Source organism: Vidua chalybeata, chromosome 31 (genome assembly GCF_026979565.1).
Source record: "Vidua chalybeata isolate OUT-0048 chromosome 31, bVidCha1 merged haplotype, whole genome shotgun sequence".
Taxonomy (NCBI): Eukaryota; Metazoa; Chordata; class Aves; order Passeriformes; family Viduidae; genus Vidua; species Vidua chalybeata.
The window spans coordinates 997,728-1,019,288 of NC_071560.1; the positions used below are offsets into that span (position 1 = coordinate 997,728).

General features: G+C 53.3%; 2 pseudogenes; one reads left to right on the forward strand and one right to left on the reverse strand.

Annotated features, from left to right (window-relative positions):
• Positions 1–9,530: 9,530 nt before the first annotated feature.
• LOC128801785 (zinc finger protein 239-like) lies at positions 9,531–11,753 on the forward strand (annotated as a pseudogene).
• Positions 11,754–12,412: 659 nt separating this feature from the next.
• On the reverse strand, positions 12,413–20,042 carry LOC128801776 (zinc finger protein 239-like; annotated as a pseudogene).
• Positions 20,043–21,561: the final 1,519 nt, after the last annotated feature.

Sequence of the window (21,561 nt, forward strand, 5' to 3'; positions counted from 1 at the left end):
GGGCCCAGCCTTGCTCAGAGTTGAGCCCCAGCGGAGCCCTGGCAGAGCCCAGAGCAGCCTCGGCATCTGCAGAGTCAGTGAGACAGTGAAAATTTAACAGGGTAGAAATCCATTTGGATTTAGGTGAAATGTGCCACTTTGAGCTTGCTAACATAAGTAAAATATGCTGTTAATCTCGTAACTGCAGCACTAGCAAAACTGCCCCAGCTGTGGAGAAAGAATGCAAATTTCCAAGCTGAAGAGATAAGAGATAAGAAAGACTCCTCGGACCTTGAAACAGACAGGGCAGAGTGACCCAGGAGTTCTTTCTGTACTTTCTGACAAAAACTGAGTACAAGTCTAGGTAGCTGTAACTGTAACACGAAATCAGCAGAATGAATATGCTTGAATCTGTTGTGAAATTCTATGAATATGTAAATTAGTTAGGCATAATAAACAAGGATCGGGAGTCCTCAGGGGCATGCATGTCCTTTGAAGGGGAAAGATCTCTCACATGCAGCCAGCGCTGTAATAAACATACCATCCCTACAAATCTTTATTAGAATTGTGAGGTCTTGATTTTTCACCGCAATTCATTTGGCGAGCCAGGCAGGAGGGTTTCTGTCCTCACAGGGGGAGAGGGGAGAACGGACCTCCTTGGCATGCCCCGGGGAATTTCCCTGGAGGGAGCTCTGCTCTGCCTCGGCTTGCTACCTGCGGGGACAGACAACGACCTGCTGGTGTGCGGATAAACGGTATGTATCGAAAGGGCCCCGGGAGAGAGAGACAGGTCTGCTGATCAGTCACTCAAGAGATGTCTGAGTGCCCAGCCTCGTTCCTGTGCCTGCAGGCAGCCCAGCTGATAGAGCAGCTGGAAATGGGTTCATTTGCTGATAGAGTGGCTGGACTGGAGACGGGTTCATTGTTCGATAGAGTAACCACTAGCGACTCTGGGGGTGAGTCGAATGGACCCAAAGTTTGTGTGCTTGTGTCTGGACATTGTGTGGTTAATGTGCTCTTAATCGTGTGAGTGCCTGGTGTATAAAGAGAGTGAACGAGCGAGCCAGTGAGTGTACCCGCGGTGCGGGGGGAAGTTCTACCCACGTCTGAAGCGGCCGAGTGAGGCCCGAGGCGCCGGCTGGGATAAGCTGTGGGGGAAGGGAGTGCCCCGCGGAGAAGTGGAACAAGTGGGGAAACGTGGGTGAGGACGTTTACTGTGTTTAAAGGTGGTGATTTGTGTAGACTGTGCACATTTTAACCATGGCTAGACGAACCTGGGGGATTTCTCTGCCCCAGTGGTTCGGACTTGATTCCTGGAATTTTACTGTGTGCTGTTATTCTGATTGTGCCCAGAGTGTGTGGGGACCAGAGGAAGCTGATGTGGAGAGGTGCTGAAGTGTTGTATGCTGTGTTGTGTTGAGAAAAGTGGGCACTTTAAGAGATACCACCTTTCCCAGTGAGTTGGTGTGGTTCTTCCCCCGCATTGTGGTAGTTTGATTCTCGGGATTGTAGGGTTGTGTTTCTGGAGATCTTAGGATTTTGTTTGCAACAAGGGGCTAGTACTGCTGTTCTATGCCCCAAGTGTAAATTGAAGGTTCCAGATGAAGCCGATTCAGAACCTAAGATCTTAAAGCTTATGTGTGGAGGATCACATCTGATACCTGCCACCTGGAGGTGTGTGTGTGAGAAAAACTGAGAAAAGACTGTGAGGCTTGGCTGGAAACAAAATAGTATAAGGAATGAGAACTAACCAGAGCAAAGAGGTTCCTGAACTAGCCCCTTTGATGGGGGGCTCACTGGGAGAGAGCCACCAGTAGGGGCGGCTTGGAAAATAAAAGTATTTATATTGCAATTAATGCCGTTTTAAGACGGGAAAGCAAATAAGGTGAGGTTTTGTATGCTGATATGTTTTTCACTTTAAAGAATCACCCAGAATGGCAGAGTAACTGTGGGTCAGAGTTCCCACTGGTGTTAGCTCTTGAAAAAGAAAACAGAGCAAAGAGAAGGCAAATCAGGCGTTGCTGTTCAGCGTGCCGTATAAGGCAGCGATGTATGAAATCAGACAAAGCTTATCATCCTGAAACACAAAAACTAAATACATGATTTGTTAAAGGCTCCTCCTAAGGTAATGGAGGAGGACCAGGACCTCCCCAAAAGGGAAGAGGACTCAGGCTCCGAAGGTATACCCACTCAAACCCATCCCCCTCCTGACAGTCCAATCTCATCCAGAACTAGGAGGTAACAGACCCCTCTGCGAGAGGCAGTGGGTCCAGAAAAATGGAAAAGGGTGGAATTTTGGTTGATACAGGGGCCATATTCAGTTAAAATAAAGCTTTAGTTCCTGTGTAGAATGATTATGTTGTACTGTGGGGAACAACTGGCCAGTCTGAGAAGGCATACTTTTGCAAACCTTTAAAGTAACAATGGGGTATTTACAAGTTTTTATATATGCCCAATTCGCTAAACATTCTAGAATGAGGAGGTTATTCTGAAGGTAAATGATCAAAGGTACATAGAGGTGTTAAGTTTAACATTAACAGCCATTGAAAATAAGGAGGAAATTAGTGAAGAGATATTAGGACAAGTATTTTCAGGGCTATGGGCCTCTGATGTACCAGGGAGTGCGAAGAACACCCCTCATAGTAATCAAGCTTAAGGAAGGGACAAAACCAGTGAGAATTAAGCAGCACCCCCTGAAAAAGAAGATAAGGAAGAAATCAGCCCAATCACTGATAGTACAGGATTTGAGGGCTGTCAATGAGATAACAAAGGATTTATATCCTGTGGCAGCAAATCCATATACCTTACTAACTTGTTTAACACCTGAACTGACCTGGTTTACTGTTTTAGATCTGAAAGATGCTTTCTTTTGCCTCCCTATCCATGAAGCCAGCCAGAAAATTTTTGCATTTGAATAGAAAAACCCAAAAAGCGGGTGCAAAACCTAGCTCACATGGCCCATGTTCCTCAAGGCTTCAAAATTACCCCACTCTGTTTGGAGAACAACTTGCAAAGATCCAGAATCTTGGGAAACTCCACAGGAAGAAGGAAGAAGCCTCTCAAATTTCCTAGAACTCCAAGGATACAGAGTATTAAAGAAAAAGGCACGGGCATGGCAGGGTGGTGCCAGCTGTGGGTTTATAATTACAGACTGTTTGTCAGATAGAGATCTCCAGTGGACAAAGGAAGCCACACGGGCCTTTCACCAGCTAAAAAGTGCCCTCATGTCAGCTCCAGCTTTAGGACTTCCACATGTAAGTAAACTATTCTCTCTATTCTCCCATGTGGCTCAGGACTTGAATTCATACTGGAGGGCAGTTGCTTACTTTTCCAAGCAACTAGGTGCAATGCCAAAGGATGGCCAGGTTGCCTCAGAGCTGCAGCAGCAGTCGTGCTGAATGTACAAGAAGCACGCAAGTTTACCCTGGGACAGAAATTGACTCCACTAGTGTCCCACACAGTGCCCGCAGTACTGGAAGTAAAGGGCAGCACCAGCTCTCACCACAGAGGTTCCTGAAGTACCAGGCCATCATGGTAGAACAAGATGATATAGAGAGAGTGGTAACTAACATTGTCAGTCCAGCTTCTTTTCTCAGTGGAAATCAAGGAGAAGCAGTACACCACAACTGCTTGGAGACTACTGAAGTTACTTACTCCAGCCACCCAGACTTAAAGGCCACTCCTTTGGACGATGCAGAGACCTGGTTCACTGACAGGAGTAGCTACGTTGCCAGTGGAAAGTGACCTGATGGATATGCAGTCACTACCTGCAGAGAGGTAATGGAATCTGGACCCTTACCAACAGGCACCGCTGCGCAGAAGGTTGAGATTATTGCACTGCCCCATGCCTTGGAAATGGCAAAAGGAAAGAGAATAAACAGACTCTAGACATGCATTCGGAGTTGTGCAGGCACATGGAGCTGTCTAGAGAGAGAGAGGGGAGTGAAAGAACATCAAACATGCACAAGAGATAATCCGGCTGCTGGAAGTGTGCATATTAAAGCACACCAGAGAGTGAGCTCAGAATTGGGAAAAAGAAATGAGCTGGTGGATGGAAAGGCAAAGAAAGCAGCAAAAGGTGAGGTAATTATGGACAGATTTCCCTTAAAGGTAAACCAGAATATAATAATAATACTAATCAAAAGGGACATATAACCAACAGGGGTGGGCTACCATTGAAAGGGAGCTGGTAATCCCTTCCCATACGTGTAGTCACTAGTAAGGGAGGAGCACCAGAAAACACACTGGGGCCTAACTACTTAAAAGCTTTTATAAAGTCTGGCTCCTTTCCCAGAATGACCAAGGCTGCCAGTGCTGCGGTGTGGTTTTTGCTTTAAGTTAGTGTTTGCCCACTATTCTCCTCCCTAATCTCCCCTCCCGAGTTACCAATCTCCCCAAGCCCCTCCCTAACTTCTTCCCTCCCAAGTTGTCAATCCTCCCTATCCCTATCCTTATCCCTATCCCTATCCCTATCCCTATCCCTATCCCTATCCCTATCCCTATCCCTATCCCTATCCCTATCCCTTTTTCCAGAGTGTTCCTTGTCTATCTTGTAGTATTCGATACCCCATTTGTTGCTTTGTATTATCCCCCTCCCCTGCTCTCCCTGATAGGTTTATAGAATGTTAGTCCTGCCCTAGATTCCTCCCCTGCCATGCCCTCATTGGTTGGTTGCCCTATACTGTAGCAGAATTTCTGAGAGAGAGAAGACACGATTCATATTTAGAGTGAAGGTTGAGCTACCCCAGCCTAGGCCTCAGATACGGGCCTTGGTGAAGCCTTGAAGCCTCACCAACTGACGCAGTTAGAATTAGCCTGTGGCGCAGTTAGAAATTATGTTAAGGTGTAACTACAGTGTAATGGCCTTTCTGGGTGTGAATTAGTATAGGTCTGCAGTGTGAAACTTTAACCACCTTAAGAGAAAGACAAACAATGTTTGCTTGTCAATGAGAGTGTGCTCACAATTGTAAACTATTTTGAAGTGTATATAAACTGCCATGTTATAAACAATAAAGGGAGAACGTATGATTAACCACATTGGTTTGGATCTGTGTTGGTCCTGTCCAGCTTTCCCGAGTTTATATAAAGTCCCTGCTTCATTTGGCGCCAGTGAACAGGGACTAGTAGACTCCGATGAGTCCCCAAATCGTCTCTATGATGGTGACGGGGAACGGTCTCCAAATCACATGAAGGAGGAGGCGACAGGAGACTCCCAAATTGCTCTTATAGTGACAGGTATCACGATCCCAAATCGCTTTTATAGCAAAAGGGATCGGAATGCTGGAGCATTGAAGACTCCTCACTCCAAATCGTGCTGGTCGCGACGGGAGAAAGGTTTCCAAATCACTTGTTTTGTGACGGGAAACACGGAAGACTCTGGTTCACAGATTGCCTGTGTGGCAGATGTGAACGAGATGGAGCAGGGAGCTTGAGTGGTGTCAACGCTGTGTCAAGCGGAAGCTAAGGGGCACCCCGCACTGGTTGAAAGGTAAGCCGCATGCAAAGAGAATGAAAGTGAACGTGGATAGCGATTTGCAGGCAGCATTGTGGCTCCTTTTGCATATTCTCTCCAAGAGAGGAGAAAAGATAAGAGACTGATTTAGAACAGTTGGCCCTGTGGGGCCAAATAAGGCAAATTATTTGCCCAAATAAGGGCAAATTACAGAAGCCCTCACTCATCTTTAGCGAGACCGAGTGCCAAGAACTAGGGCAGTTGCTTTGGGATTCAGCCGTTGAAGGCAGAAAAGACAAGAAGACAGTATTTGAGTTCGGGGCAGTGTGGAAGAAAGTGTTACATACCTTGCAAAGTATGTCCGCTGAGAAAAAAGGGGCGGAGGCCGCGATTCAGGTGTTTGAAGGGTCCGTGGTGGAGAAGATAGAGGTTCAGCAGCCATCTTGGGTCGAAAAGTTTTTTGATGTTAATCATATGTGTCCAATGTGAGGACAAAGGGTTCCAGTCAGCCACCCTCCATTTGCAGATTTCGGAAGTGGTAAAAGCTGAATCCGCGTGAGAAGTGAGCAGGGAGGGGAAAGAGCCATCGTACAAAAATGTTGTTTCCCCTGAATGTGTTTCCCCATCTTCCTTTCCTACCCCTTCTTCCCCTAACCCGGGGGGGCAGGGGGGAGTCCTCCGCTGCTCAAAGGCGCAGGGCAGCCCCACAAGCATGGGCCGTGCTCCTGGCTCCCCCAGGCTCCCCTGGCACCCCTGCCTTAGTGAAATTGGCCACTTTGCTGAGGAACTGACCCCAAACCTCTTTCCCAATCCCCTTTTCCCTGCTGAAAATCCCGGTTCTAGAGCTGCCCCGCACTGCTCTGTTTCTTTAAACCCCTTCCTTTGTCTCCCTGAGGAGGCCGAGGCCATGTGCTCGATCCCTTTGTCTTCCCAAGATGGAGGGCAGCCACATGGCAGGGCCTCTTCTTCCCACAACCCCTTTCTGTCCTTTGTTCCCTGTATCCCCACCTTTGAACCAGCCCCCACCTGCCTCCCTGTGGGCATGGGCGCCGCCCCCTTGGGAGGTCAGGTTACTCCCTCACCCATTGTTCCCCCTCACGTGGGCATTCCCTCCAGTCCTTTGCAGGTCCTCCATGCTGAGTCATTGACCCCACCCTTTCCCTCGGGGGAGAGACTGCCATCTCCACCCCGCTGCCTGAGGGAGCCAGCCCCCGTCCTGTTCCCCGCACCCTGTCCTCATCTTCCCATGGGTCCCGGAGATCCGGGTGGGAGGGAAGAGGGGGGAGGGAGGAGTGGGGACCCCTATGCCCATCTTCCCATGGGCCCCGGAGAGCCGGGCAGGAGGGAAAAGGAGGGGGGGGGAAGATCGGAGCCCCTGCCTCCACATTCCCATGGTTCCCGGAGACCTGGGAAGGAGGGAAGAGGAGAGAGGGGGGAGCAAGAGCCCCTGACTCTGCAGTCCCATGGTTCCCGGAGACCTGGGAGGGAAGGAAGCAGGGAGAGGGGGAAGCAGAGGTGGGTTTCTGAGCATTTTCCAGATTCCGTGGAACGGGTCGAGGTGGCAGCTGAGAGGCATGTGGAGGGATCAGAAGCCCAGGACAAGTTTGTCCCGGAAGCAGCATCCATGAACACTGACACACAGCTTGAGATCTCTAAAAGGCCCAGAAGCCACGTGGTTGCCTTGGATGCTGTGCCTCCAAAGAACGCTGGTCTGAAGAAACCTCCATCGAGACACCAATGCTTCCACTGCAATCAGAGGGTACATTTTGTCGTTCAATGTCTATTAGGGGAAGGCACCCCTAGGGACAGTGTGAGGCGGGGGAGGGAGACCCCATTCCCCCCAAAAACTGAAAAAACAACGCGCATCTGCCTCGCGTGAAGAAAAAAATAAGGCAGGCCACAGCACCTTAAGGGGAGCTGTGATTTATCAAGTAATTGTGCAGGTGGCAGTTCAAAACATCAGGGTGCCTGTGAGTGCGGCAGATGACCCCACCAATCGGGGGGTTGCATCAAACTGCATGCAATGCAAAAAGAAAAAGGACCCTACAATCTCTTTAAAAAATGCTTTTCCCTAAAGCCCCAGAAAAACTTTCCAGCCACCCCAGTCTGTGTGTGTCCCAAGTCCCCATGTTTGTAATAAAGTTGTCGTCCCAGTTCCCCTATCCCCAGACACCCAGGGAAGAACCACCCCAGCATCATCGCAGCAGGCCCTCTCCATCTGCAAAGCGCAGCCGTTGCAGCAGCTGAGACACCAAGAGCAGAACCTGAGCAAAGAAGCAGTCAGACGAGCAGTGAAGAAGATCAAGCAGCTGTTCTTCTTTTTTATATTTTGAAAAACAGGAAGATGTTGCATCCCGGGTTTGGGTTTAGATGTCTAATCTATGTTAGTTAGCCAAGTTCTATGTATCCTTGTGCATCCCCTGTGTCGTTCCCCCCTCCCTGTGGCGTCTAGCCCCAGGCTGCCTGCCGTTGGGCTTTCCCCCCTGCCACTCCTGTGACCGCTCCCCAGTCTGGCCCCAGGAACCCCATGTCCACCACCCCATCCCTATGATCCCACTCAACCCGAAGCTCAGTGTCTGCCCCTGCGGTGTTCAGGTTGGTCGCTGTCTTGTGTCATTACTGTGGCACCTGCACCGATTGGGCGGAGGGTGTCTGCCCTCCTTATCACATCCCCTATATCATCCCACTCCCTCCTGGGTCCTGGGGCCATTTCCCCCACGTGGCGTGGGAAGCGCGGGTCGCTACCTCCCCACTGCACCTCTCCGCGACAATAAAGCCTTCCCGCCTTCCTCGTGGGTGATTTGGACATTCCTTCCCTCTTTGCCTCGGACCCTCACACAGGGTGACAGAACCCGCCAGACCCTGACTGGTGTGCCAGCAGTAGCACGAGGGAGAGGAGCGGTGGAACCAAGTGTCTGGGGGGAGGCAGCGCCGAAGGGTGCCGGAGCTGCTCTGGACCCGAGAGAAAGCGCAAAGCCGCAGGGAAGGCGCAAGTGCTCCATGTAAGGGAAAAACCTGCCCTGGGTTTGTTATAAAGAACTATGTAGTTGGTGGCTTTTTACATTATGTCTTGACTTCTGCAAAATATTCTTAATCAGAACGATTTTGATACAGCACAGTTTGTAATCACTTTTAATTGCTTTTGCTGTAGTATAATTTATCAGCTTTTTGTGGCCAAGGCCCTGCCCCCTGTGTAGTTCATATCCTCAGAACATCATTCATGGATGATATTTTAGTTTGTGGACAGGGTGGAAAACATACATTATAGTTATGGCTTTTGCAAAATATTGAAGTGGAATATGGAAGCCCCAGAGATCCCACACCAGGAGGGGCTGCGAACCCAGCCTGGGGAGCTGTGAGGAGGTAAAACCCTCCCTGTGCCAGAAAGAGTGTGGGGAATGTGAGAAGAGCTTCAGGCAGAGCTCAGCCTATTCCTGGCGCCTCCAAAGACGGCGGTGCTGTATGCAGAGATCCGTGGGGTTGCAGAGATCCCCATGCAGATCGATGGATGTAATATATGATTTAAAACAAATTCGTGCTCAGGACTACAAAAATACAGTATCTTTTTAAATGGAATCAAGTGAAAGAGCAATGTATACGAGATTAATTCCTGTCTCAAAGGATGGTTAAACTGAAGGATTATTCCGTCTAGAAGATAAGCATTGAACCGATAAGATGAATATACGTCGCCAGAACAAGATATTGGAGAGTATTACTGATGCACTTATGCTCCTAATTAGGGGTAGGAGAAGAGAGGCTCGTGGGCTTGCCGCAGAGGCGGAGGCAGCGAAGGCGCAGGGCCGGGAAAGCCGTGTCGGGAGGTGCGGAGAAGTTTGTTTGTGTTTCCGCTGGATGCCGGCCCGGGCCCGGGCCCGTTCCAGGGCTGTTCCTCAGCTGCGGCTTTGCCCTCGCACAGCCCGGGGGCCCTGAGAGCGCGGGGCGAGGCGGTGCCGTGTGCAGAGCCCGCCCCTCGCTGCGATTGGCCGGCTGTGCCGTCAGTCGTGGTTGTGGCGCGCTGATTGGTGAGAGCGGGGCGAAGCACGGCCCCGCTGGCGGCCTGAGGGCGGCCCTGGCTGGGCAGCGGCGCCATTGGCGGAGCGTCTGTGCGGGCCCGGGAGCGGCGGCAGCGGCCGGAGGCCGGGGAGGCGGCATTGGCGGAGCTGGGAGGCGGCCCCGGCGCAGGTGGGAGCCGCGCTGGGTTCTGCGGGGGTTCGGGGCTCGCTGCGGGCGGAGGGGGCGGCAGGGGGCTGCGGCGGCTTGCTTGTGCCGTGTCCGGCCCGTGGTGGCCCTGGGCCGAGGGCGCTGCGGGAGCGGCTGCCCGCGCTCTCCTTCCCGCCGCTGCCTGGGCAGGAGCCGCTGCCGGAGCAGCGCTGCCTCGTCCCGCTTGCTGTGGGTAGGACAGAGGTGGCTGCCCCGTCGCCGGGAGCGTGCGGGGAAATTCACGTCGCCGGAGGTTTCTGTGCCCAGAGGAGACCGAGGAGTCCTGTAAAAGTGACTTTATTGCTGAGCAGAGGGAGAGGCCGTGGGGCATTTGCCATGCGGTCTCTGCCCTTGTTGTAGTACGCAGCTTCCCTTTTTATGCTCATTTTCCCGGCCGCATCTCCCTCTGCCTTTGCCCACTGGCTGAGGAACTTGGAAGGTTCCGACTTCCCGATGCGCCTGCTGCCTGTCCTCGTTAATGTGCACCCCTCCTTGTGTATAACATTCGATATTCATGGCTCTGTTAAGTCTTAGTTCTTCTCGAAATTGAGGAATTTAGCGTAACTTTGAGCATCTGTCTGTGTCAATTTGTTCCTCCTTGGGCAAGGAGGAACTCCCAGTCCAAGGTGCTCTCCTCTTGTTTTTTCCCCAAACCAGGATTTGTCATTCCCAGGGTGTGGCTGGATGGAGAAGGAGGAAAAGCCCCGGAGATCCTGCAGGAGGAGGGGCTGCAAACCCAGCCCAGGGAGCCGTGGGGAGGAAAGAGCCCCCCTGAGGCAGGAAGGCGGCCGGAGATCCAGCCGGAGCTCGGAGCTGGTGGAGAAGGCTCATGGCAGGGAGAAGCCCCACAAGTGCTTGGAATGTGGGAAAGGTTTCACCTGCAGCTCCAAGCTGATCCAGCACCAGAGGATCTACACTGGGGAACGCCCCTACGAGTGTGGGGAGTGTGGGAAGACCTTCAGCCACAGCTCCACCCTGATCGAGCACCAGAGGATCCACACTGGGGAACAGCCCTACACCAGCTTGGAATGTGGGAGGGGATTCACCCAGAGCTCCAACCTGATCTGGCACCAGGTCATCCACGCTGGGGAATGGCCCTATGAGTGCTTGGAATGTGGGAAGGGTTTCAGCCATGTCTCCACCGTGAGCCAGCACCAGAGGATCCACACTGGGGAACGGCCCTACAAGTGTCCTGAATGTGGGAAGAGCTTCAGCGACAGCTCCAACCTGATGTGACACCAGAGGATCCACACTGGGGAAAAGCCCTTTGAGTGTGGGGAACGTGGGATGAGCTTCAGAGGAAGCTCGGAGCTCGGCCCTGATCCAGCACCGGGTGACCCACACCGGGAAATGGCCCTACATCTGCTTGGAATGTGGGAAGGGATTTGGGCGGAGCTCCAAACTGAGAACACACCAGCGCATCCACACTGGGGAGAGGCCCTACGAGTGTGGGGAATGTGGGAAGAGCTTCTCCACGAGTGCAATGTTGACCAAACACCAACAGAGGCACCCCTAAGGGAAGCCCTGTGAGTGCCCTGAGTGTGGGAAGAGCTTCATGCACTGCTCCAGTTCCATCCCCCATGGAAGGATTCGGGCTGGATGATCCTCAGTGGCCTCCTGTCTTGGTTTGAAAAGACAGGAGTCTGTGAAGGAAGGCAAGGGCCTCCTGTGAAATGGAAAAGGTAAACCCCCTCCCTCCCACAATTTCAAAATAAAAAGGCTCTCAGGCAAAGATATGGGAATGGGAATGACAGTTCTTTACTAGGAAAAAACTAAAAAAAATGTAATTAGTACAAACGAAACTACTGATAGAGTCAGAAACCTGACACCCCGAGGAGTCAGGGTGTTGGTGATAGTCCAGTTAAATGGTGGCTGCTCCTCCTGGAGTGGAAGATGAAATGCGGCTGAAGCGGTGAACCTGTAGAAGGGTGTAGTTTTCTCTGAAGGTCTGGTGATAGAGTAGATGGGCCTGGTCTTCCTCTGGGAATCCAGTGAAGAGGCTGTTCTGATGTCCCAAAAAATGCTGATTTTATGCAGGTAAGGATGCTTGGCTCCTCCCTCTGGGAGGAGCATCTCACAATGGGATGATGTAACTTTCTCAGTCATGCAGTGAGTCATTCAATGTCCCATTAACAGAAGATATCTCCCCGGGGGGGGGGGGGGAGACATTGTTCTTGGAAGAGATAAGAAAACTGCCCAACTTAACAGAAGATACCTGCTCCACCTCCGACAGATGGCAAATAGAATATATGCTTCTCTTACAAGACAGGAGAGGTGCCAATATCTATCATTTTTGTGGGACAGTGTGACTCCACCTTAAACCAATGGAAAAGTGTCACCATCACAGCAAGACATGGAGGGCAAGAGGAAGGAGAAGAAGGTCAGGACACGCCCAAATCCCTCCATCTTGTCCCCTTGAACCCCTTATTTTAGAACCCTAAAATTCTACTTTCACCCTGTGTTAATTCACCTACCACACTACTCAAACCCTTGTAGCTTGTAATTCCTCATACAAAGATGGCAATTTTCTCCAGGGGCTAAAACCAACGCCACAGGTGTTCTTGACACTGTGCCAAGATCTCAGAGCCCCCTGCCAGGGGCTGGAGCCATCCAGGGCAGCCAGAGGGATGTCCTGGATTCCGACACCCCCCCAGTCACAGAGCACCGGGACACCCCCCTGCACTGCCTCACCCCGTTCACTCACCCCCCGCCAAAACGCATGGACCCCCCCAGTCCATGAGCCACCCCCCAGTGCACCAGGATCCCCCACTCACGGCCCCTCCCCCATCCACGAGAACCCAACCAAATCACAGCAGAACAAGGAGAAGAAGCCAACACCTCCCCCCACCCAACGGGGATCACCATGACCATGGATCACCAGGGCTCTGCACAACGAGGGTCACTGGGGATCATCCAGCCCGGAGCCTCCCATGGGGGATGGAGCTGGAGCAGCACACAAAACTCTTCCCTTACTCTCTTCCCTCACTCTTTTCTCTCACTTGGGGCACTCACAGGGCTTCCCTTACTGGTAGCTCCATTGGTGTTGGGTCAAGTTTGAGCTCTGTGAGAAGCTCTTCCCACACTCCCCACACTCTTAGGGCCTCTCCCCGGTGTGGATGCGCCGGTGCTTGGTGAGGTTGCAGTTGCGGTTGAAGCCCTTCCCACAGTCGGGGCAGTGGAAGGGCCTCTCCTCTGTGTGAATCCGCTCATGTTTGAGGAGATCGGAGCTGGTCTTAAATCTCTTCCCACACTGGGGACACTCGTAGGGCCTCTCCCCAGTGTGGATACGCTGGTGTTTTCTCAGGTCTGAGCTCCACCCAAAGCTCTTCCCACATTCCAAGCAGGTGTAGGGCCGTTCCCCGGTGTGGATCACCTGGTGCACGATCAGCTCAGAGTTCCGGCTGAAACCCTTCCCACATTCCAAGCAGCTGTAGGGCCATTCCCCAGTGTGGATCACCTGGTGCCGGATCAGTGCAGAGCTCTCTCTGAAGCTCTTCCCACACTCCCCACAATTGTAGGGCCGTTCCCCAGTGTGGATCCTCTGGTGCTGGATCAGGTTGGAGCTCTGGCTGAAACCCTTCCCACATTCCCCACACTCATAGGGCTTTTCCCCAGTGTGGATCCTCTGGTGCTGTATCAGGTTGGAACTCCAGCTGAAGCTCTTCCCACACTCCCCACACTCGTAGGGCCGTTCCCCAGTGTGGATCCTCTGGTGCCGGGTCAGGTGGGAGCTCCGGCTGAAACCCTGCCCACATTCCAAGCACTTGTGGGGCTTCTCCCTGCCATGAGCCTTCTCCACCAGCTCCGAGCTCTGGCTGGATCTCCGGCCGCCTTCCTGGCTCAGGGGGGCTCTTTCCTCCCCACAGCTCCCTGGGCTGGGTTTGCAGCCCCTCCTCCGGCAGGGTCTCCGGGGCTTTCCCTCCTTCTCCATCCAGCCACGCCCTGGGAATGACAAATCCTGGTTTGGGGAAAAAACAAGAGGAGAGCACCTTGGACTAGAGGTTCCTCCTTGCCCAAGTTCATCTCGGGAATCTTGTGTCTGTAAGAACCTCCAAAACACCAAGATTCAGCCCAGAAATCCTGCAAACTTCAAGACACAGATCAAAAACTCCCCAAACATCACAAGTCAGCAAAAACCTCCTCCAAAAGAAAAAGATTCAGCTGCCCCATAAAACCAAAGCACCAACATTTAGTCCAAGAAAGCTCAGAAACACCAAGATTCACCCCTGTGAAAATCGTGGATCCGCCTCCACAGTCACCGGCTGCACGTGGGGGGAGCGGCGCTCCTAGGGCTGGGGGGAGGCTGCAGATACAGGGAGGGGTGGAACCTGGTGGTGCTTCCTGTTTCTGCTCCTCCTCCTGTGACTCTACTCTTCCTCACACTCCTCTTCCTCCTGCTATTCCTCCTTCTCCTGCACAATCCTGCCTTCTCCTGCCACGTGCATCCTCTTGACCATTTTGTTCCTCAACCCTGCTTCTCCTTCCCTTCTCCTCCTGCCCCCAGGCCCAGCACCCACTGCCGGCTCCCTCTTCCCCCCAAACCCACAGCATCCCAGCGCAGGGGCAGGGATGGAGCCGGGGCAGGTCGGGCTGGGGCAGCGCTGGGCTCTCAGCCGCCTCCGCCCGCACTCGGTCCCCACTGCAGCCGCTCCCGCCAGGACAGCGCGGGGGGGCCTGGCCTTGGCGCTGCCCCACTCCCACCTCCCCAAATTCCTCTCGCGGGGGGTGATGGGGCCGAGGGGGGGGCGCAGGTGGGGTCCAGGTGGGGAAGGCTGGGAGCTGCGAGTCTGCCTGGCAACTGGTGAGTCATCAGCGCCACGCGCTCTAATTGGCTGAGCTCTGCCTGAGGGCTGAGGCTGCAGCAAAGAGGGGACACCCTGCTCCAGGGGGGATCTCCCGCAAACGGGGGACCCCCATGAAAGGAACAAGAGGAAAGTGTCTTTACAAACAGATGCTGTGAATCTGCTCAGAGATATGGCCTGGGACCTGTACATAAGGAAATGACAGGAGAAGCCATCGGTTTCAGAAAATGTTATCAATTGATGACACAGACTGCTGCTCAGCCAAGGTCCTGCTCAATTCATGAACTTCCAGAAGAACAACAAAGACTTAACAGAGCCATGAATATTGTTTGCTATACAGTAGTGGGGTGCATATTAATGGGGGCATGTAGCAGGTGGATTGGGAAGTCTGTAGCTCTCAAGTACTTCAGCCAGTGGGGAAAGGGAGAGGGAGATGTGGCCAGGAGAATTAGGATGAAAAGGAGGCTGTGTCCTCCAAAAATGGGAGAGATCCCATGGGCAATGTCCCACGGCCTCTCCCATTTTTAGGAATGAAAATACTTTTACAGGACTCCTCTGTCTGCTTTCTGGACAGAAACCTCTGCCGATGTCAATTTTTCCGCACACCCTGGGGCTCATCCGGAATTCCTTCCACCGTCCGGAGCGGCAGGCAGGGAGTGCAGCTGAAGGTGCCTCACCCACTTTGGGTGATCGGCTCCCTTGGCTGGCGGCGGCACCGGGGATTGATTGGGGACCTGGCAGTGACCAGGAGACAGACGAGTGACACATCAGGGGGGTCTGTGAAGAGTCAGCAAGGAGAGAGCACTGAAAATCTCATCCGTGAGTGCACTGGGATCTTCGGGGAGTGAACATGGCAGGGCACCCAGGGAGGGCAGAAAAGGGAAAGCCAGGGAGCGGTCCTGGGCAAAGGGATGATGATCCCAAAATGTCTCTGAAGGGCCCCCTGGGAGAATGTTGAGGTAGTTTGCACATTCTCCCAGAGGTAATTAAGGACATGGACACCCAGGGGGGCAATAAGGGAAGTGGAGAAGGGATTTGGACAACAGGAGATGGATGGTGTTGGTGTCCTGGGAAGGGATCGGGTGAAGGGGAGTGTGCAGCAATATGGTGAAGGCAAGAAGCAGCAGGAGCAATCTATGTGGTTAGAAAAAGGATGATGGAAAAGAGGAGGAGGAGAAAAATACTGAAGATTGGCATGTTTTTCAGCAGGGCCTGAAAATTTGCCAGCTGATACTTTGAATTCCCAGTTTCTAGGACAGGAAAAGAAGGAGGTCAGGATGTCAGGGGGTTTCTCTGCGGTGGGCAGCAGCAGCATCGGGCGCAGAGCTGCGGGACCGGGAGCACGGGCTGGGGGCCTGTGGGGAGCTGCGGGGCCGGGCCGGGGCTGTGGGGCAGCCGGGGCTCAGCGCCGGGCGCTGCCTGACCCCACCAGCCCCGGGCAGGGCCGGCAGTGGCCCCCAGCCCCCAGGAGGCTGCGGGACGCCCCAGCCGCTGCCCGGCCCTGGGGAGCTGCCGGCCCTGCCCGCCGGGGGGGCCGCCTTTGGACACTGCGGCAGGACAGGGACTGGCTCTGCGATACAGGCTCTGGAGGGGACCCTGAGCACAAGGAGGAAAACAAAGGAACATCTGGGAAATGCAGATTGTACATGGAAGGATCAGATTTTGTCTTAAAAATTTGGTTTGGGTCGCTGGAGAAAGCAAAGGTTTTGCAGAAAGCTCAGTAGCTGTGCACCAACAGTGTCCTGATTTGACTGCATGATGCTTTTATCCCCAGTCGTCTGTTCTGTTTATGCTGAATAATAAGTTTTGCACCTTTAAGACTTATTCCAAGAGTGAAGGGGGGGAGAGAGAAAGCACAGAGTTTGTTTTCAAGAACTACACTCACTTCTCCACATTCCTGCTGCTGGACTGCGTTGTCTGCAGACAGACGGACAGCGAGACAGAGCTCTCCTTTGCTTTTTAGTTAGTTATAGCTAGCTGGGGCAAAGAACTTCCCTGGACTGTGGGTTTTTCCTTTTTTTTTGGACCTGCTCACACCTGCTCTGGACTGAACACCCAGAAGAGATCAGCAGCAGCTTGCACCTGTGACCCAGCAGGCCGGGCCTGGGCCGCGGCATTTCCAGCACTGGAGGGACTGATAAGAGACTGAGTGACCCGAGCTGCAGCCTGGGGGGGAATTTTCTGAGTTGGTCTCTCTCTTGGAGTGGCAATAAGTTTTATTCTTTAATATTGTTTAGGTTAGCTTGTTTAAAAAAACAGTTTTTTTCCAATTTACTCCAAGGAAGTATTTTTTCCCAAACCAGTTGCGGGGAGGGGCCGATTGATTCTGCCATCTAGAGGAACCCCTTTGGGGGCTCTCTCCCAAATTTGCCCTGAACCAGGACACACAGGCAGCGAGAGGGGCTGCAGGAGTGGCAGAAGAAGGCCCTGGAGCACTTGGGCACAAAGGCACAGCAGCTGAATGCAAGAAGGGATGAGCAAAAGGCCAAGCTGAAGGCAAAGGCCATGGCACAGTTCCTACAGCCCCTCAGGGATCAAGCCCAGGGCCCAAGGGGGCCCCAGCACCCAGGGGATGGGGTCGGCCACAAGCACCTGGCAGAGGCATTGCCCTCCTGGGCAGGGGAGAGCCCACCCAAACAGCCCCCGGGAAGGAGTCAGGGCTGGAAACCAAGATGCCATGGGTACGGCTTTTGCCCTTGGCCAAATTTGGCAAGAAGAAGAGCCAGACCAGGGCCGATATTCAATTGTCTCCCTTGCAATTCATCTTGGGAATTCCTTACCCTGGTAATTCTCCACCTAGTGCAGGCTGGAGATAAGGGATGTACATTTAAAGCAGTCTGTGGCCAGAATCCTGTCTCTTGTGAAATCTCTGCCACAGGAAGCTGGGCTGGCACAGAGCCTGCCTTGGCACTTTGCTGTTCCCAACATCCAAGCAGGACATCGGGCCCTGCCTAAGGACTGCAAAGCAGCACCACTGGTGGCCAAGTGGCGTGGCCCATGCCAAGTGGCCTTGAGGCCAGAAACAGCTGCCAGCACAGCTGAACACGGGGGGACCCGTCAGCCTCGGCTCCAGGGCTCTGAAGCCCCGGAGATTTGCACTTCCCACTTGCAGCAGGAGGATGGGAGGCCCCCACTGAGCCTGCACTGAAGGCAGCACAGCAGCACCCAGGGCTCCACAGCGGGGCAAGGCCCTGGGCCTGCCCACACATCCTCTGCTCAAATCCTCCGCCTGCCCACCCTCCTTTGGCATCTCCAGACACCGGGGCCAACCCTTGCTGCCACTGCTGCCGCTTCAGCGCTTTCTGTGCCTGCACTGCCGCAGCTGCTGGGGAACACAACGGCACAATTCCACTCTGGGTCTCACTTACACTCACACACTGCGCTGCCTGGGATTAGAGTCCGCCATGAGAATGTTTTTTCTTAATAATCCTACTTGCATATTGTCAGTAAGGTTTGGGCCTGGGGTGTGAGACTCAATTTTTATTATTAGCAGAAGAAGTCAAAAAATATATATTGCTTTGTATTCTTTTTGTGCATGTGTTTGTGTGGCCTTTGGAGATTGCAAAACTTTGGCATGGGTTTTTTTGGTGTTCACCTAAAGGCTGCAATTTGAAAAACTACAAGAGCTTTAAAGGTGACCTTTTAACTGATAAACAGTTAATAGAACACTGGTCAGAAAAACCCCAAAAATTAAAAAAAAATCCAAACCCAGGCTTTTGCGGTATGAGTCACCTGATGGTTGCCCTGGAAGAGAAGCTGCATTCCAGGCAGCCAGCTGAGGAGCTTTAGAAATGCAAATTAACACTGCTGGGGCAAAGTGGGGACAACGTTCCTGGGTCTCTTGCCTGGGGCAAGAATTGGGCTGCTTCCCTCTGTCCCTCACCCCAAGCTCTGCCTGCTTGCACAGATGCAATTGGCACAGCTGAAGGCAGAGCCCATGGTGAGGATCTCTGACTCTGCAACAGAAATTCGTGAAGCTGCAAAGGAAAACAGCAAATGGAGAATGTTGTGAAAACTTCACTAAAATAATAGGGGGGATCATCCCTGTGCCCACCCCAACATGTGCTGTCTATGCTATACAGGGTGTATCAGAGCACTGGGGTTTTTGCTCTAACAAGTTCAGTGAAATCAGTTGGAATTCAAGTATTTGATAATGTAATTTTTAAGAAGTGCTCAATTGATGCAGCCCCGGCTTGAGGGAGCGCCCAAAAATGGGGAAAAGATGAACGGCCACCAGAACAAATCCTACCACACCATGGACCAGCCCCTGGGAACCTGAACCAATTCATACCAGGAGACAGAAAACCCATTTATCATTTCAATGGCATCATTCGATTACAAGCTGTCATTGAAATAAGAACCAGACAGCTCCAGCTCCTGACTGCCCAGATGATGACAAAATGGTGAAAAAGATAACAAAGGAAATAGGAGAGCAGTTTATCTATCAGTCCAGGCATGGAAAGGATGGGAATGGGACACGGTTTCGTGGTTCCCTGGCAGACCATGGGTTAAACGAATGCTGTTTCTCCTCTTATGTGCTACAGCAACTCTCATCTTTTTACCATGCTCCACACCTTGGGAGTGCAGCTCATCCAGCAGGTAAGCGAGGGGATGCAGGTGGCAGCCAGGCCTCCTGATCCAGAAACGGCTACAAAAGGACAGGGAATGAGGTCACCGAGAATAATCCCAAAAACCAAAGAGGACCCGGGAAGAATAAAACAGAGTCAATGAGTGAATCTGCCTGGAGATAGGGCCAGGGACTTGTAGATAAGGAAGTAATGAGAAAAAACATCAGTTTCAATAAATGTTACAAATTGACCCAGACAGCTGCTCAAAGTCCCGCTAAATTCCTGAACTTCGAGAAGAACAAAGACTTAACAGAGCCACGAATATCGAATGTTATACACAAGGAGGGGTGCACATTAACGAGGACAGGCAGCAGGCGCATCGGGAAGTCGGAACCTTCCGAATCCTTCAGCCAGTGGGCAAAGGCAGAGGGAGATGCGGCCGGGAAAATGAGCATAAAAAGGAGGCTGCGTACTACAACAATGGGAGAGACCGCATGGCAAATGCCCCACGGCCTCTCCCTCTGCTCAGCAATAAAGTCACTTTTACAGGACTCCTCGGTCTCCTCTGGGCACAGAAACCTCCGGCGACGTGAATTTCCCCGCACGCTCCCGGCGACGGGGCAGCCACCTCTGTCCTACCCACAGCAAGCGGGACGAGGCAGCGCTGCTCCGGCAGCGGCTCCTGCCCAGGCAGCGGCGGGAAGGAGAGCGCGGGCAGCCGCTCCCGCAGCGCCCTCGGCCCAGGGCCACCACGGGCCGGACACGGCACAAGCAAGCCGCCGCAGCCCCCTGCCGCCCCCTCCGCCCGCAGCGAGCCCCGAGCCCCCGCAGAACCCAGCGCGGCTCCCACCTGCGCCGGGGCCGCCTCCCAGCTCCGCCAATGCCGCCTCCCCGGCCTCCGGCCGCTGCCGCCGCTCCCGGGCCCGCACAGACGCTCCGCCAATGGCGCCGCTGCCCAGCCAGGGCCGCCCTCAGGCCGCCAGCGGGGCCGTGCTTCGCCCCGCTCTCACCAATCAGCGCGCCACAACCACGACTGACGGCACAGCCGGCCAATCGCAGCAAGGGGCGGGCTCTGCACACGGCACCGCCTCGCCCCGCGCTCTCAGGGCCCCCCGGGCTGTGCGAGGGCAAAGCCGCAGCTGAGGAACAGCCCTGGAACGGGCCCGGGCCCGGGCCGGCATCCAGCGGAAACACAAACAAACTTCTCCGCACCTCCCGACACGGCTTTCCCGGCCCTGCGCCTTCGCTGCCTCCGCCTCTGCGGCAAGCCCACGAGCCTCACTTCTCCTACCCCTAATTAGGAGCATCAGTGCATCGCTTGGATTTCCCCCCAAAAGGGAAAACTGCCCAAAGCCCTGGGGGTGAGTAGGGGAGGGGAGCAATTTCTGGCAGAAAACTCCAAAACCTCCGAGCAGGATAATGAGAAGTCAAGGAAGAGCCTTGGATCCAGCTTTCCCCCAGGCCTCCCTCCTTCCAGCTGCACCTCCTCCCCCGGCAGGGCAGCAGACAGGGAATGGGGCCATGCTCAGTTCATCCCCCGTGCCTTCTCCCTCTGCTCAGGGACAGGAGTCGTTCCCCTGCTGCACCCTGCGCTCTCTCCCACCGGAGACTTGTCCAGGAACTTCTGCGAGCGGAGTCCATCCCCTGGGGCACAGCCCCCCTCCAAGTGCTGCAGCATGGGTCACTGTGCCACGGGCTCAGTCCTTCCAGGACAGGCTGCTCCAGCGGGGGCCCCTCCGTCCACGGGGTCACAGCCTTCTCTCAGGCATCCCCGTGCTCCAGCCTGGCTCCTCCAGGGGCTGCAGGGGGATCTCTGCATCGCCATGGATCTGCAGGGCGATCTCTGCAGCCCCATTGTTATAAATGAATTTGCCAATTTAATAATTAGAGGAATTTATCTTGTGTACACTGCTCTTTCCCCTCACTTGATTCCATTTAAAAAGATACTGTATGGTTTTTAGTCCTGAGCACGAATTTATTTTAAATCATATATTACACCCATGGATCTGCATGGGGATCTCTGCATCCCCACGGATCTCTGCATCCAGCACCACCGTCTTTGGACGCGCCAGGAATAGGCTGAGCTCTGCCTGAAGCTCTTCTCACATTCCCCACACTCTTTCTGGCACAGGGAGGGTTTTACCTCCTCACAGCTCCCCAGGCTGGGTTCGCAGCCCCTCCTGGTGTGGGATCTCTGGGGCTTCCATATTCCACTTCAATATTTTGCAAAAGCCATAACTATAATGTATGTTTTCCACCCTGTCCACAAACTAAAATATCATCCATGAATGATGTTCTGAGGATATGAACTACACAGGGGGCAGGGCCTTGGCCACAAAAAGCTGACAAATTATACTACAGCAAAAGCAATTAAAAGTGATTACAAACTGTGCTGTATCAAAATCGTTCTGATTAAGAAAATTTTGCAGAAGTCAAGACATAATAGCAAAAGCCACCAACTACATAGTTCTTTATAACAAACCCAGGGCAGGTTTTTTTCCCCTGCATGGAGCACTTGGGCCTTCCCCAGGCCCCTTCTGCCCTCTGGCAGAGCCGGTGG